Raw genomic sequence first — 18334 nt, forward strand, 5'->3', positions numbered from 1 at the left:
AGTAAGATCGTTTATAAGAGCGAAATGTCCTGTGTATGTTGAGACAAGCTTAGGTTGGTTGAGGGAGGACGTGAATTATCTGGGGTGCATGTCAGTCACCTCCACGTGGTGCACCCTGGGCAACGGGGTCGACAAGTAATCCGATGTTTTCTCGGAGTGCCTGTCGACCGCGGCTAAGACTGACGCGACGGTAATGCCACGGGCCGTTCCTGGTACTTTTCTGTTCAGCAGACTGGACTGTGCGAGCGGCTTTGTGGCAAATTGAAGGTGGAAGGAAGAAGCTCTCTGCTATCTTTCTTTGTTTTGTTTTGTTCTTCTTCCGTTTTGCTTCGTTTCGTTTTCTTTTCTTCTGTTTCATTTTTTGTTAATTTTCTTTTATTTTCTTTCCTGTCTTCTATTTATTTATTGGAGGTTACTCCCAATGGTGGAGTTAGTCGAGTTAGAGTTGGTCTTCGGGGTCTTTTTGGGCTGCCGGAGAAAGGAGGTGGGAGAGGCGGGTTCGCCCAGTGTCGGTATCGATGCTGGGTGGACAGACTAAAAGGTCACCGCCTCTCAAACTCGTTTCCCCATCCGGATGTTGTGGACATGTCTCGCAGCCCGTGGTGGGACCGAGGGCCTTGCCTTAACCGGCTGGGCCAAGAGGAGACAACCTCAATAAAAAACATTAGTTTGTAGATCCCGTGATACCACCCGACCTCACGGTGTATATAGGGTTACCAAGGTACAGGGGGCACTGCCTTGGTGGACTTTTTATTTCCCCCATACTCGTGGGATTATACATGAATAAACAAAACAAAACATTTAAAAACAACGGACTCGGCGATCATATGGACAACGATAACATGGCGGTGGAGGCGGGCGCCCCAATAGCGCGCGCCGAAACCAAAGACACTCTCGTGTCCAAAAAACTGGTGGTCCGACTGGAACGACTCTCAGAGTCCGACTCGTCGGCCACCAGCATGGTGATGGTCTCTTCAAGAGACCCCGCCTGTCGTCGGCGGAAGGGCGAGAAGCGGCCCCGTCCTGGGCCGGAGAGCTACTCCGGCTCCGAGAGCGACGCGGGTATGAGCGAAGGCGGCTTCTCGGGGTCAGGCATCAGCAAATGGCTGAAGCCCTCCCCCAAAAGGGGGCGTGGTCGACCGCCCACGACGGGCGAATACGTCGGCCTCGGGCGCTCCCGCGAGGAGCTAAAAGCCGCTAAGGCAAAGGAGCGGCAGTACGAGGCGGAGGACGCACTGGCCGCGTACAGTGCGGCGGCCAAGGTGGCCCGAGCAGAGAAACGCCAACCCGGCGCGACCGTGGACGTGCCGCAGACGTCTGCCGCGCTGGACGCGGCGGTGAAGGAGGCGCTCGACGTCGTTCTGCAGGTTGCCGACAGATCGGGCAACCTGAAGGGTACGTTCGTTCGGGCCCTGAAGTCCGCCGCCGTCACCATTAAAGGTGCGGTGGCGGATCTAAGGGCCCTCACGGTGACGGAGGAGGTGGCGCGACTGGAGGCGGCTAACACGCGACTCTCCGGCCAACTGGCCGAGTTGCGCCGGGAAGTCGCCGAAATGCGCCAGCGGCCGGTGGCGGCGACGGAGGCGAACCTCCAAAACGTCATGAAGGAGGCGCTGCGCGCGAACCGCGAGCAGTTCAGCACGATGCTGAACGCTCGCCTCGAGGGCCTCGAGGGCCGCCTCCTTCCGGAGCCTCGGCTGCGGCCTCCACTCGCCGCTGACCGTAGGGTAGCGCAGGCAGCGGCCGTAGCCGCGGCGGGAAAGGAGGCTCCAGCCGCCTCCCACGCAACGGAGGGCGTCGAGGCCAGCGCCGCCAAGCCTGCTGCTGTCAGGCCGAAGCGGCCTAAGAGAAGTATGGCTGCCCAAGAGGCGGCAGCCAGGAGGGTGGCTCCTCAGTCGTCAGCGGAGCCGGCCGCCACTCCGGCCACGTGGAGCGCCGTGGTCGCTAGGAACAGGCCAAAGAAGGCAGAGAAGCCGGGTGCCAAGCCGGCGGCGAAGCCGACTTCTTCCGGGGCCACCAAAAAGGTCCCGGTTACGAGGAAACTCCGCCCCCCTCGCACCGCAGCGATAACGCTGACGCTGAAGCCCGGTGCTGAGGAAAGGGGGTGGAGCTACGAGAAGGCTCTGGCCCTGGCCAAAAGCCGGATCAGCCTCCGGGAGGTCGGCTTGACGGCGGTACGGTTCCGGACCGCGGCGACGGGAGCGCGGATGCTCGAGGTGCCGCCGGGCACCAACGAGGCCGAGAAGGCGGCGGATGCCCTGGCGGAAAAGCTCCGCGAGGCCCTCAGCCCGGAGATCGTCCAGATCCATCGACCCACAAAGTGTGTCGAACTAAGGGTACTAGACCTGGACGACTCCGTGACGGTGGCGGAAGCCGTGGCGGCGGTCGCTGAACAAGGCGGCTGCCCTACCGGGGCCATCAAAGCGGGTATCATCGCTCGCGGCTCGAGCGGCTCGGGCTCTCTGTGGCTGAGCTGCCCCGTTTCGGCCGCAAAGAAGGTCGTGGAGGTAGGTCGCATAAAGGTCGGGTGGGTGTCGGCGCGAGTCATGCTGCTCGACCCCAGACCGCTGCACTGTTTCCGGTGCCTCGAGCGGGGGCACATGGGGGCAAAGTGTGACCGGGACGTCGACCGAAGCCGTCTGTGCTTCCGCTGTGGTCAGCCCGGTCATAAGGCTCGGGAGTGCTCCGCCACCGTAGCCAGCTGCGTGGTCTGCACTGCGGACGGTAAGCCAGCTGCCCATGCCGCCTGCAGCAAGTCGTGCCAGGGCGGAAAGGGCGCCGCGCAGAGAAAGAAGACAGGGAAGGTGGCGACGAAAGGCCCGGTAGCCGCGTCTTCACGCATAGAGGCGGAGCCGATGGAGACCGCGCAGTGATGGCCCTGCGCTGTCTCCAGGCCAATATCAACCACTCAGCCAGGGCCCAGGACCTCCTAGTCCAAAGCATGGCAGAGTGGCAGATCAACGTGGCGGTGGTATCGGAGCCCTACTTCGTTCCCTCGCGGGACGACTGGGTCTCCGACCATGAACGGGTCGTGGCGATCGTCGCCCCTGCGGTCGCTGGCGCTCCGGCCATCGAGGGTGTGGCCAGGGGCAGGGGGTGCGTGCTGGCCGTCGTCGGCGGTGTGACGGTCGTCGCCGTCTACGCCTCGCCCAGTCGGAGTCTCGCCGAGTTTGAGCAGATGCTGGCAGAGGTCGGGACTCTGATCGGGCAAGCGGCGCCCGCACCGGTGTTGGTCGCGGGGGACTTCAACGCCAAATCAACGGCTTGGGGTTCTCCTGTGGCCAATGCCCGGGGTGAGGTGCTCGAGGAGTGGGCGGTCTCGTTGGGGCTGGCGGTCCTCAACAGTGGGTCGGAGAGCACGTGCGTGCGGCGACAGGGCGAATCGATCGTGGACGTTACGTTCGCGTCCAACGCCCTGGCCCGCCGTGCTCAAAACTGGAGGGTCGAGACTGGCGTGGAGACACTGTCGGATCACCGATATATTCGGTTCGATGTCTCTGCGTCGGCTCGTTGGGATGTTCAGCCCACTGCTGACGGAAGAACGGAAAGTCGTCCGCGTTGGTGCCTGGGTCGCCTCGACGGACAGTTGGCGAAGGAGGCGGCCATCGTCGAAGTTTGGGGGGCCGGTTCCGACCCGGTCCTCCGGATCGACCAGGAGGCCGACCGGATCGACGGCGCCCTGTCCCGGGTGTGCGACGCGGCGATGCCGAGGGCTAAGCCACGCCCGCAACGTCGGCGGGTGTACTGGTGGCGTCCGGAGCTCCGTCGGCTGCGCAAGGCGTGCGTGGCGGCACGGCGCCGTTACGTTCGGTGTAGGAGACGAAGGGTCCGTGATGACGACGCGGAGGAGGTCTTCTACACCGGATATAGGACCGCCTGCCAGGCCCTACAGAAGGCCATAGCACAGGCCAAAGAGGCGGCGTGGGAGGAATGGCTGGAGACGCTAAACGGCGATCCGTGGGGGCGTCCGTATCGGGTCGTGAGACAAAAGCTCCGACCCTGGGCTCCTCCGCTGACCAGCAGTCTCCAGCCGCAGCTCTTGGCGAGGGTTGTGGACACGCTCTTCCCCGAGCGGGGAGAGTTCGTGCCACCGGCCATGGTGCCACCCGCGAGCAGGCCCCAAGAGGAGGACGACGGGTCACCGGTGACTCCGATCACCGAGGCGGAACTGCAGACGGCTGTCATCAGACTAGGGTCGAAAAAGACAGCCCCTGGGCCCGACGGAATCCCCGGTCGAGCCCTGAAGATCGCGTCGGAGGAGCTCGGCGAGAGCATGCGGCGCCTCTTCACCGCATGCTTGGCTCAGGGTAGGTTCCCGCAACGGTGGAAAACGGGCACGCTCGTTCTGATCCGCAAGGACGGGCGTCCGTCCGATCAGCCGTCAGCCTACCGCCCGATCGTGTTGCTCGACGAGGTGAGCAAGCTCTTCGAGCGGGTGCTCGCTGCCCGTCTCGTCGGCAGTATGGAGCCGGGACTCGACGAGCGGCAATACGGGTTCCGTCCCGGCCGCTCGACGCTCGACGCGATCGCCAGGGTGAGGGGCCTGGCCGAGGAGGAGGTGTCTCGGGGCGGGGTGGTGTTGGCAGTGTCGCTGGATATTTCCAATGCCTTCAACACCCTGCCCTGGGAAACGGTGATGGAGGCCCTGCGGTTCCACGGTGTGCCGGGCTACCTGCGGCGTACCGTGGCCGATTACTTCTCGGGTAGGGCGGTGGCCTTCCCGACTGCGGACGGATGGGCCGTCAGGTCGTTGTCGTGCGGTGTTCCGCAGGGGTCGGTACTAGGACCGCTCCTGTGGTGCATCGGCTATGACTGGGTGCTGCGCGGGGCCACGTTGCGGGGGGTCAGCGTCACGTGCTACGCTGACGACACGTGGAGCGACGTGTGGAAGTTCGAAGACCACTTCCGGCGCTTGGCCCCAAAGTTGGTGGCTGCAGCCGGGGCGCTAGGGAGGATCCTCCCGAACGTGGGTGGGCCAGGAGGCTCCTGCAGGCGCCTGTACACCGGCGTCGTGCGCTCGATGGCGCTCTACGGGGCGCCGATATGGGCGGACGCTCTGAGCGCCCGCAACGTCGCCTCGCTGCGACGTCCACAGCGAGCGATGGCGCTCAGAGCGGCTCGGGCGTACCGCACGGTGTCGTACACCGCGGCGTGCCTGCTCGCTGGAAGCCCGCCATGGGACCTCGAGGCCTAAGCTAATTCGAGGGTCTATTGGCGGATCAAGGCGGCAGTGAGAGCGGAGGGGGAGAACCGGCCCCACCCACGGGAGGTTCGGATGTGGCGGGAGGAGGCCCGCGAGAAGGTATTCACCGAGTGGTCGGAGAGACTGGGTGTCCCGGGTGCTAGCCGGGACCTCGTTGCGGCCATTCGGCCGGTGCTCAGGAAGTGGGTCGAGCGCAAGCATGGCCCACCCACGTATCACCTCACACAGCTTTTGACCGGCCACGGTTGTTTTGGCCGGTACCTGTGTGAGATGGTCGGTAGGGAGCCGACGGTGGAGTGCCACCATTGTGGCGGAGGAGCCGTGGATACGGCGGAACACACGCGCGTAGAGTGCCCGGCTTGGGCGGAGCCTCGCGCGGTCCTATCCACGGCCGTAGGTGGAGACCTGTCGCTTCCGGCCGTCGTCGAGAAGATGGCCGGAAGCGAAGAGATCTGGGCGGCAGTGTCCCGGTTCAGCGCATGCGTCATGTCGCAAAAGGAGGAGGCAGAGCGGGAGCGGGAGGACGACGTGGACTCGCTCCCGCAACGAAGAAGGAGACCTCTTCGACGGCGACGTGCCTTCGCAGGCCGGACGCTGCCGCAGAGTTAAGGTGTGGTTGGCGGTGGAGCCAGTCTGTTGATCCGCCGCGGGGCTTCAAGCCCTGACGCCCAGCCTCCAGTGGCGGACTCGGGGGAGTCCGTCACGTAACAGGACGGAGGCACAGAGAGGAGGGAGGCGCGCCCTAACATCCTGGCGCGCTCTCGAGATGGGTCGCCTATGGCGACGACCGCTGGCGGGGTTGCGGTTGTAAGTCACAACGTTCCCGTGACTCCGCTGCCTTGCGGAGAGGCGGAAATCCGGGGAGGTTTTAGTGGGTAGGACGGGGCCGTCTGCCCCGTGAGTCCCACATACCCGTCCCGGTCCCCCCGGACCGGGCGGCAGGCGTAAATGCCTTTCCTCCCCGAAAAAAAAAAAAAAAAAAGGACGTGAACTATCTTTGAGTTTTACAGATATAGGAATATATCATGTCTTTTATTTACATTTGATAACTCACTAATATTAATTCGGCGTTGTGCTATCATTTCCAAGCAATTTTTCCAATAATGATTCAGAGTTAATTGCTATGTGATTATATAAAGTTTTCATTTTTGTTTATAATGTTCATTTCGGTGACGAAAAAAAAAAAATTGTGACGAAACTTGCATGTGTCGGATGACAATCTGAAACGTATATTTGGAGCAGTGTGGAAGAATAAGTTTTACACCTTCTTCTCAAGAGGAGAGGAGCGCTTTGTCGAGCAGTGGGACATTAACGGGTTGTTAATAAACACTACTTACTACTGAATGAACTGTATGTCCACATCCGGCGTTATCATCTATGTATGTGTAAAATTAATACTTGGTTAAGTCATACTCTTGTCATAATTAAGCGTATTTTTTACTTTAAAAAGCAATTAACTTAAAAAAAATATATTTTTATAATTTCTGATCTATTTCGTCGAACAAAGATATAGAATCCCAAATTACAAAAATCCAAATGACATGTCCTCGTTTTTACGTTACGAAAGAAAGTATTTTCACGTATTTGACCAAGCTGTATCCGAGATTACGATGCGAAAATGCGTTTTTTCAGCGAGATAAAAAAAGTATGTATGTTTCAGAAAAAAAAAATGGTTTAGTCAAAAGAAATAAGAAATTAATTTTACTTGAATTTGAAACTTTTCTGCCATAAATACATGTTACGTACGTACGCACTTTTTGGTTTGCTTAGTTTTATGCCTAGTATTTTTTTATACCTGGCAAGCGGGTAAACTGGGTCATGTTAAGTGGTTAAGACGTTATGTTCCTTGCTTGAAATTGCATTGAATCACTCGCCTTATAAACCAAAACTTGTTTAATAAATAACTATTAAATTCATGATACATGAGACCGGCCTACATTAAGTTCCACGATCACAACAGAAGCATCATTACAAGTTTATTGGTTTAAGTAAGCAGAAGAGAATAGTATAATCTATATTCAAATATAATGTATAATATTTTGATGTCATACGATAAGCAATAGGTAATATGCTTTCATATTTTTTTATTTCATAACAAAAATGAAGCATTATAATATTTGCATTATTAACGCAAGTATTTAAATTTATTTTAACAACAAAATATCAGTTATACATTTCATTTAAAAAAAAATCATAGAAATGGTTTTAATTAGACAATTTAAAAAAAATGTATTATTGAACGGTTTATGAATATATTTTTTAATATTTTATATATGTACGTATTTAAAGTTAATTGGAACTAATAAAATAATAATTTACCGTAATATCAAATATTATATAAAAATATATTTTGTTATAGAGAGGCACGTGTGTTTTAACGTGTGACTGCCATTCTGTTATATATCATAATAAATATTTCTACCATTTGAATTAGCTTTAACTGCCAACACAAATCATATAATTATTTCATAGAAGTTTGATTACAGGTCAAATTTTATATAAACATCCCAATAATAACATGCAATGGAGTGATTAACAGTAAATAAACAATGACTTATTAATAATGAATATTGCGCCATAATTGCGTTATATATGTATACAACACTAAATACTTTGAAATTTTTAAAGTTGTGTAAGTTAAGCCATCTGTCAGTGACTGTCAAACAACACTACAACTGTCAACACCCAAAGGGACGAAATCAAACTTGAAGCCAACATTCACGCTCCGTTAGTATTATTATGAATAGAGACATTTAATTTATTTTTAAAAACAAAATGAAAATCGTTCTGAAGCCAAAACCTTGTCAGTGACCGTTTGCTTCAGAATATATTTGTTTTACACGTTACAAGAATAAACGCCAGTTGAATGTATTAGAGACGAAATTAATCACTGTTATTTGAAATAGGTAGCTTTTACATTTTCTGTTTTCGTTAGTTACATATTTCAACGAGACTTTGAACTATTTTATTGAAGAATAAATCTGGCGACGGACGTCAATGTCGCCGAATTACACAATTTCTAATCGTGAACAATAGTTCACGATTAGAAATTGGATTGCTTGTAAGAACGTGATGTAAAAATAGTTCTATTCGTTTTTCTGACTATTTTAGTGCCAGTAAATATAACATGAAAATTGTAACAGCTTATACTAAGAAATAATAAATTATGGTCTAAAAATACTTTCTTATTAATTAATTAATTTATATTAGTGTCAAGATTTTCTAATAAAATTTGATGTAAATAACAAAACTGCTGCTAAAAATTCTATTATTTAATACGAGCCAGAGTCTGCAAAATGACATTGCGTATGTAACATGAGGCTGAGAAAAATATCAGAATAATAAGTATGTTTAACAGCTGTTGTTCAATGTAATAAATTATATTATATTGTTTTTGACCGAAAAGTTTGAAACGACATTAAGAATTTATAAAATAGTACCCTACTAATGTATTTATAAATAATATTTTGTCATGTTGGAAATGGACATTTTTTATTTTTTATTTTTATAAGGAATTAATTTATCATAAATTTCGACTCGGTAAATGGAATATACTTTTCAGCTCTATATTATTTATATTACTATGACAACAATTATAGGTGCCGTTAATTCCGCCTGATATTCGACAGAGTTACAAACGTCTTTATAGGGTACGATCGCTAAGCAATGTGATAATATGAATAAGACTCTTTCGTTGGATAACATTAATTAGTGGCTTAAAATATTCATAGTCATATACGTATCAGTATTTAACTGCTCATCCAGGAACAGGGCTTTTATGCAGCTGCAGGTTATTAGCTGACAAAATGAAATTTATATATTCGATTATAAATTATCAAATAAATCATCATCAACTCTACATTTCGGTTAGTACATATTTGTCATGTTCACATCTAGCAGAATAAATAGGTAGGCGGATGAGCATATGGGCCAACTGATGGTACTAACACCCATAGACATTGGCATTGTAAGAAATGTTAACCATCGCTTACATCACCAATGCGCCACCAACCTTGAGAACTAAGATGTTATATCCCATGTGCCTGTAATTACACTGGCTCACTTACCCTTCAAACCGGAACACAACAATACCAAGTTTTGCGGTAGAATATCTGATGAGTCGGTGGTACCTACCCAGACGAGCTTGTAAGAGAAAAACTCTTACGAATTTTTTCTTTACATTATTTCAACCCCAATAAATTACGAATACCTTTTATATATTTATAATAAATTTAGAAATAATATATGTTATAAAGTGTAGTGATAACATGAATATAATTTTCAATATATTCTTCCAAAATGGTTAATGTTTATTTTTTATTATTTATTTAAAAAATGTCGATAACAACAATACTTACAACCTTGGTGACAAAAATGACCTTAGGGATACAAATAATGTATATTTGTTTAACTCGTAAAAACATAGGTTAGAAATTTTATTTTATTTTCCATGTGTTTTAAAGGCGTCAATACAAATCATCTTGTATACCAGAAATCTTACCATGACATCGGTTAATAAGATACAAAACTTAACATCACATAAATGCACTTTAAAATATACGATCGTTTAAGTCAAGTCATTTTTATCTGTGGCACTTCCCGCCTTTTTTTGACACTGCACGAATATAAAATCAATTGTATCATTAAGTGTATTTTTTTTGTTTTTAAAAGTAGTCAGTGACTATCATTTTTGTTTAAGTGTCGTGTTTGCGTTCGAGTCACGCGAGGGCGTGCGTCTCGCGTCCGTTCCGCGGAGGCGATCGCGCTGACTGAATACTGAATACTGGTCACTCAGGGTGTATCGGCGGTTCTAATCTTGATAAATGTTTAGGAGGTCAGGGCTTAAGTTGATCGGGGTTCAAAAAACACTAATTAGGTTCGAATATCGGAGATATTTTAGGAGATTCTGCGTCACAGAGACAAGACTATAAATCGCGACCGTATTTTTAAAGCTGTTCTAAAAGTGTGATTGTTTTTAAATCATATTTATCATCAAAAAATAAATTCAACCCAATTATATCTATTTCCATTTTATTTTTACAAATAAATAAACTTAAATGTAAAGCGCGATAGTATTGATAATAATTTCTTAGTAGAAGATTAAATTTGAAAATTTGCAATGAATATTTTTATGCAAAAACGTTACTTGAGTTAAAATAAAAAATATTCTAACGTCAAAGAACATTTATTTAACGAGAGAATTTTGAAGCGTAATGAATGATCTATATAAATGTTTCATGTATGTACATCGGTAATACTTAGTTAGTGTTTATGAATATGTTCTACATTTCATTGATTTAATTCACATGCTAAGAAATCCAAAACATTATTTTTATATAATTAAAATGTTCACGTGCTTATATATACGAATTAACTTGGGCTTTGTACAGGTGCACCTGGGTAGGTAGGTACTACCCACTCATTATATATTCTACTGCCAAACAGCAGTGAACTACAGGCATAAGGAACATATTAGTTCCCAAGGTGGCACATTAATGATGTAAGGAATGGTTAACATTTACTATAGGCCCAAAGTCTGTGGACAATGGTGATCATTTAATATCAGGTGGCCAAAAAAAAAATTATGAAAACAAACATTTGTTATTGTTGCTATTCAGGTAGTTCACCAAATAACATATAACCGCGTTTAATAAGTAAAAATAGGTTTGTAGAAAATTTCGATAACAAGTATAAATTACAAAACTTTTGACGTACATATTAAATGTATTACTCGGATTACTTAGATCACAAAACTCCCAAACAAACTCATTATAATAACATGGTCCATTTATTTCTCCCGAAATACACTTATGTCCGAACTATATAAAAGCTTATATAGGTGATATTTTTATTACACAATTCAACACCTATATGCAATTTTCCTATCTTGTCTTAGTTAATCCAATATAATAATGATTCTGTTTTAAATAAAATACATCATTAGCTGCTACAATTGAAGGGAGAACATGATTTACCCCTTTTTTATTAATAAAATGACACAAACAAATATCAATCACCATCGAGCCAAGCCATCTATCTGTCTCATTGTGTTTAATAATTGTTCTTACTCCGTCTTTTGTTCTACAGTAATCTAAAACTGCTGGTCCAAATCGCAGGAACTACGATTTCTTTTTTCAAAAAAAAAAAAAAATATTTTTTTTAATTTTTATAAACTTAATATTATCTGTATTAATACATAGATATATTAAACAAAATTTATTGGTTATTTATTCTTTCTTAAGCCACATACAAAAATGGTTAATGTGACTTATTTATAATATGCGTTTGAAGATCTAAAAAAATTACGTGTTTTATTTCTTATACGTATTATTAGATTTACGTATTAATAGATTTCGCAACTATAATACGTATACGTATTTCAGATTTCGCAACGTTCGCTTGGAAAACTCCAGTTCAGACAATTTTCTTTCCAACAGCGTCTTAGTCATTCGATATATCTAAAAATAATTGCAACATATGAATATTCTATGTTGTCTATTCTTCTCATAACTATGAACTACAACAATGTGAAAGTTCTATTTCAATCCAATAAGTATTTTTCAAACAAACTTACTACTTCATAGTACTAGTATGACAATATCTTTAATATCTTAACTGAATTCTTTATCCGTATATTATAAAGAACACGAGCGGAAAAGGCTGTTATTTTAAATAAAATGTTAGTGTAAAATATTCCTGCTAGTGCGAAGTCGTAGCAAGTCGCTAGTAAAATTGTATGAGTAAGCGTTTTCTATTTATTGCTCGATTCGATATTAGGGATCAGACTAAGCTTTCTTAGTATATGGTAGAAGTTTAATTTTATTATTTCATAATATATGAGGAAGTTAGCTGTTTGTTATATTTGAGATATTTTCAAGTTTAAGAGTAAACCCGAACTTCTTTTTTTACTTTTGTGCTAAAACGTAGGAGCAAAATTTGTATGGACTTTAAGAATTACCCTAGTTTATATTCTGAACACTATTTATTTCTCATATCGCATATAATATTTATAATAATTATTAATTTTATTTTGTATTTTATGCACGTTCATCCGATTGTGATGAAACTTGGTACAGATGTTGCTGGCACGTACTTGAAGCTTTCCTGATACATTATCATCTAGGATAGTTACATGTTTGAGAGCAAAGCCGCGATCGAGTCAGATTTGTATTAGAAAGTTTTTATATATCAAAAAAGTGTCATAAATAAATACATGCTTAAAAACACAATTAATTAATATGTATATTTTTTAAATTTTTGATCTTTCCTTCATCTTACACTTCAAACATGTGTTAGTTCAAAGTTAGTAAATTTATATCTGTTTTCATTAAAAAAAAAGTTAACAACCTAATAAATATAATATCCAAAAAGAAAAATCTGTAGTAAGAATTATATGATTATAAAAAACAAACCATTCTATATTTAAATACAGACGGGATAAAGGCTTTGTTATAGCGCCATCTTAGGAAAACAAACCGAAATATATTTTAGGCAATCTGTAAAATAATTTTCATGGAATTTTCACATTTGGTCAGCGCCATCTATCGATACATTTTCAACTCATTGTAAAGTTTTCCAGGGCGAATGGTAGACGGCTTAACGAGCTCTACACGAGAGGGCGCTGTATGAAATCTCACCCTTGCAATACGGTTAGTTTTATAGTTGGGTTTATAAAAGTTTAATATTTAAAATATTAAATAAATTAATATTTTAAGGAAAATACACAAAACCTGTTTAAAGACAAGTATTCCCTGTTAATATATATTACTTTAAATGGCTTTTTAATCAAAGCTAGCTTCCCGTCCTGATTTCGTACGAAAATAATGAGGATTTTATCTCGTGTTTTTAATCAATGAGTTACAAACATTCGCCAACCGATCCCATAGTCCATACAGCACTAAGGACTAAGGCATCATTCACCACGCCCTGCGTATTTTTTATTGCGTTTATTTAAATATCTCGTAAGGAATAAGTAATTTATAATAATGTATGAATTTAGGTAGCAATCAAATTTTAGATTAATTATGTCTAAATATTCTATAAGATTTTATTAATGAGTATGATTATTATTAATGTTGTTGTACGATAACTTCACAGATTGGTAAACCCATGAAAATTTAAATGATTTCAGTTGAAGTGGAAAATAATGTTTAACTAGATGTCAGCCGAAGAAAGGCAAAGGAAATCCATTTATATTTGAATACCGATTCCAAAAGTAGCTGATTAAATATTGAAAATATTGCCATAACAATAATTTTATATGTTGTCTTTATATTTATTTTCCAACGTAGCTAAATTTTTTTAAAGTTTTTATTTTAATTGTTATAAATACAGGCTGTATGTAGATCTGAACTCACTGCTGGGCTGTAGCTTCCATTTCCTCTTAGGAGAACATTCGGAGCGTATACACAACTTATTTAAATGATAGTCTATGGTATAATCTAATTCTTTACAAATATTTCAATTAATTAAGTGTATAATTGATGAAATAAAAACATCACAGTGACTTACGTACCTATTCGTTTGTATCATTATAAAATAATACTAATATTAAGAAAGAGAAAAAACTTCTTCTTTCATAAATAAAGAAAATGCGCCCGTCTCGGGGTGCCGGCTGAGGTGAAACATCAAAATTGATGGTTATTCAAATAATTTGTAATTCTAAGAAGACTTACATTTTAGTTACTAAAATAAATATATTTTTCTTATGATTATTCTTATTTATAGCAAAGAGAAGTAGAAATAGAGCCCCAGGCCGTTTGCCACGTAGGCAGGCAGGCCCCAAATAGATGTATAAATTAATAAAAAACTAGCTGATGATTATTATAAAATCTGTATATAATATTATATAGAGTATTATTTACAGAAAATTAATAAAGTTATTGGTAAATTTATCCATGCATAAAATATAAAATTGCAACCTTAAATATATTTTTGCTAGCAACACTGACAGGTATAGCTACAAAACCTTTATATGGGACATTTATGGACTAAAAAATTGAACAGAAAAGTTTTATATTACTAAACTTTGGTTCCGCAATACTTTTTTTTTGACAAAAATTTTTTCAAAACGATAAATCTAGTTTGTTTCATGATTTTACAAGTATCGTTCAAATTCGGCCTTGGATTATATAAATTTGAAACGCATACCCGCCAATTTTTTACAATAATAAAATAATATAATAAAATGGTAATTTTGATGTTCATTTATGCAGATGTACTAGATTTCGACCACTAAAAAACTGTTTAAAATAAAAAAGTAGCTTGAGTTTCAAGCTTGCTTCACACCAAATTTCATCAAAATCGGTTCAGTGGTTAACCCGTGAAGGCGTATCCGATAAAAAGAGTAACATTCATATTTAAAATAATAGTATTTATTATTAGATTAGATACATACGAAGTACTCGATGACAGTATTCATTGTCTGAATGTAATATATTTTATATAATTACGTACTTTTAATAGTCCCTCAAGGTCAAAGCTTCGAAACATTTGAAGAACGACGTGAGGCTATCCTAGTCTATATTCGGCAACCAATACAGCTATTCTTCAATCCGAAATAAATTGTCCTAAATAGTAAAACAGAAATATCGAGCAAGGCACACCTGCGCATATGTTTCAGAATACAGTCGTGATAGTAAAACATATATTTATATCTGTTACTGAAACTATGAATAGAAAGTCACAGAAATATCTTTTAGGTAATTGGATGCTATTTATTTGAGTAATTTCGAAATCTATTCGTTATAAGTAAAGCGATCTGTTCGGAATCCGCACTGGTATGGGTAATGATGGTAAGCCGTCACCACCATCCATAAACAATAGTGCTGCAAGAAATATTAACTATTCCGTTCATCGCCAATGCGCTGCCCAACTTAGAAATTAAGATGTTATATCCCTTATGCCTGTAGTTGCATTGGCTCACTCACCCTTCAAACTGGATCACAGCGATACTACAGCGGTGGAATATGTGATGAACGGTGGTGGTTACCTACCCAAACGGGCTTACACAAAGGCGTATCACCAAGTGTTATTTTAAAGACAATACTAGAACATCATTCAAGAGATTCATCAAAAGAGCATATTGATATATCAAAGCTGTTTTCAAGCAGTCTCCGCACTAGGGAACCGATTATACTAATTAAAGTATTGCGGAGAATAAATTAGGTTTTATTACTAGAATCATTTATTTTTATTTTTAAATAGATTTGTTTACATACATGGGTTACTTAATATTAATTTGTATTTCGCTATTTATTTTGACACTACTAACAAAATGTACAATAATCAATTTATGTTTGTCAAATGAGCACTAATCACCAGACGTTTTATTACAAAAACAAATAATTTATTACAATACATTATCTATATTGAAACGAAAACGTGACAATTTATTTGTCATAAGGTTGCCTGTATTAATACAATTATTTTATATTTATTTGTTACGACTCTTATATTAGATTATTATTATATTACAAAAAAAAAAAAACAAATAATAAAAAAAGTCTCTATTCTGTTCTTAAATTAATTATATAACAAATGTATTGTTATTTAATTTCGTCGTATTATTTACGTCAATTATATTTTATTTGATAACAAATCCTGGTTGCTCGGTTATTACGTTTTGTTATATCTTTGTGTGTTTTTTCTCACAGTATTTCTCCCGATAAACAATTGTGTGGTATGATTTGATAAATAAAAATAGAGGAGGTTTGACCAGACATATACCTACATACAAAATCGAATTTAGGTGCAACATTTTGTGTGTAACATGAGTGTATAGCTTCTGACTCAAAAACTGTCATGTGAACTGAATTGCACGCGCTTTAATTTATTTTAATATTAATGCGAATTATTATATATATATATAATAATTCGCATACGATGTTTATATATATATTATAAATATCTGATAATAAATAATTCAGAACCCTTTTAAACTGTATTTTTGTTTATTTTTGTTCGAGCTTTAATGATATCAATAACTTGTTGTGAAAAAGTTATATAGTATATTAACTTATTTTCTTATATTTTTATTTATATAGACATACATGCATTTACCAATATGTAAAATTGACTTACATTAGCTTGAACAAACATCAATAATGTTGCCATTAAAATAATGACACAACGAAAATAGCTGTTTATCTTACTATCTTACAAGAGTTATTATGTAAACATATTTACATATATGTACAATAGAATGATAAAATATTTTTAATTTATTTCTGAGACTATCATATTTAGTGGGTAAATTTATTATTTATATGCATACAACACGCAGCGGATCGTCTAATTGTTTTTTATTTTATATTGTAACTCATAATTGTATTATATTTATAATAAAGATAATTTTATCGAGCTTCATTACTACAACATCAGTCTTAGTGAAACAATTAATAATTATTAGAAAATAAGTTTAAGTTTTTATATATTCTTGAAAATCACAATTTTTTAATAAAAAATAAATTGTATCGAATATATAAAATAAAATTTAAACCACTGGAAATTGGCATCGAACCAACATCGTGCGTCGTCTATTACATTATTTAACTAATACCGACATAACATTTTCATGATATTTATGAAAAGTCTTTATTTTTGCAAGCACATTTTCGAATTCAAAAATAAATATATTCTCGCGATCGTACTCGTAAGTAATCGCTGGCTGTTATTCCAAATAAATATTATTGCGCAGTGCGTATTTTGTTTCCATTCATCTTAATAAGCTCAATTAGCACAAGTCATCCTTTTAAGCTCTTATTGTAATATGACATTCGTCCTTCCGCATTATATATCCGTACAGTGACAATCGTTTTTTTTTTCTTTAGCTATTTTGTCACGGGAGCTACATTCCAATTTCCCTTTACTCAGTAACAGCCTGTTAATGTCCCACTGCTGAGCTAACGCCTCCTCTCCCTTTTGAGGAAAAGGTTTGGAGCTTATTCCACCACGCTGCTCCAATGCGGGTTGGTAGAATACACATGTGGCATAATTTCAATGAAATTAGACATGCAGGTTTACTCACGATGTTTTCCTTCACCGTCAAGCACGAGATGAATTATAATCACAAATTAAGCACATGAAAATTCAGTGGTGCTAGCCCGGGTTTGAACCCACGATCGTCGGTTAAGATTCATAGGCCATCCCGGCTTATTATTATTATTATCCCTTTACTCACTTTGTATTTTATTCATATTCTCGTCACTCTACACTTCTATGACATTCTAAACTCAGCTGAATGTAATCCCGCTTCATCTGTCTTCTTGTGAACCAACACTCCAATCCATCCATATGACATCGGTGTGTTGATAGTTTTATAAATATATAATTATAAATATATAATATACTATTAGTTCAGTTTATTGTTAAAGGATAACTCGAGGGTAAGTATTTTTGTGACGTGAGATTATTTCATCCACCCTGAGCTAATACCATTTATCAAGCCCCTCATTTTGTTTCTATTATATTTATTTGCACGATTAGAAACAATAAATATAAGAACCATAATTTAACGTAAACGTAAAGTTTAACATCACTATCACCTCACAAGTCTATTATAATAGTATTTATATTGTAATATGTAAGGCTACAGTGGAATCGGCATAATATTAATTATAATCACTTTATTATTAAATCACGTGCAGTTTAATAGGCACTCACAAAAAACATTGCATGTAAATTAAATCTTGATCAACGCGCTTAATTGAGTTCAATTTAAAATAAAATTGTACTTAAATTTCGTCTGAAATTAAACTAAATAACATAAAAATATATGTCAGAAGTGGGATTCGAACCCACGCCCACAGAAGTGGACTGCGACCTGAACGCAGCGCCTTAGACCGCTCGGCCATCCTGACGTGTAATTCTCGCACTAAAATAACTATCTGTTCTGAACAAATTAACTGTATTCATAAATAACTGAGTAATTTGAAATTAATTCGCTATTTTTCATAAATGAAACAAATCATCTTAAGACAATGAACGAAAATTTCTTGTTTTACACATTTTGTATTTTCTTAAATTTTCTAAGCTTACGCTTCAGTAAAATAGGTAAAAATCAGGTAATAATGCAGACGCATTGAAAACTAATTCTTATCATTTTTTTAAGTCAATTAAAATAAAAAATTA

The 18334-nt window shown here is 41.0% G+C and overlaps 1 protein-coding gene and 1 non-coding gene across 4 annotated transcripts in view; both read right to left on the reverse strand.

Moving 5' to 3' along the window:
* Nucleotides 1-18334, reverse strand: part of LOC126772367 (uncharacterized) — a 102740-nt gene that overhangs the window by 42222 nt on the left and 42184 nt on the right. For 2 of the 3 annotated variants that reach the window (XM_050492715.1, XM_050492716.1), the window contains exon 1: nucleotides 9705-9960. The exons of the other annotated variant lie outside the window; for it this stretch is intronic. The gene's annotated coding sequence lies outside the window, so the exon portion shown is untranslated. Of the gene's footprint in view, nucleotides 1-9704; nucleotides 9961-18334 lie in introns of those variants that run through there. 3 annotated transcript variants of the gene reach the window in all.
* Trnal-cag (transfer RNA leucine (anticodon CAG)) lies at nucleotides 17980-18063 on the reverse strand. Its single transcript has one exon. It is a non-coding gene; the product is annotated as a tRNA-Leu (tRNA).

The sequence above is a fragment of the Nymphalis io genome, chromosome 12 (genome assembly GCF_905147045.1).
Source record: "Nymphalis io chromosome 12, ilAglIoxx1.1, whole genome shotgun sequence".
Classification (NCBI taxonomy): domain Eukaryota; kingdom Metazoa; phylum Arthropoda; class Insecta; order Lepidoptera; family Nymphalidae; genus Nymphalis; species Nymphalis io.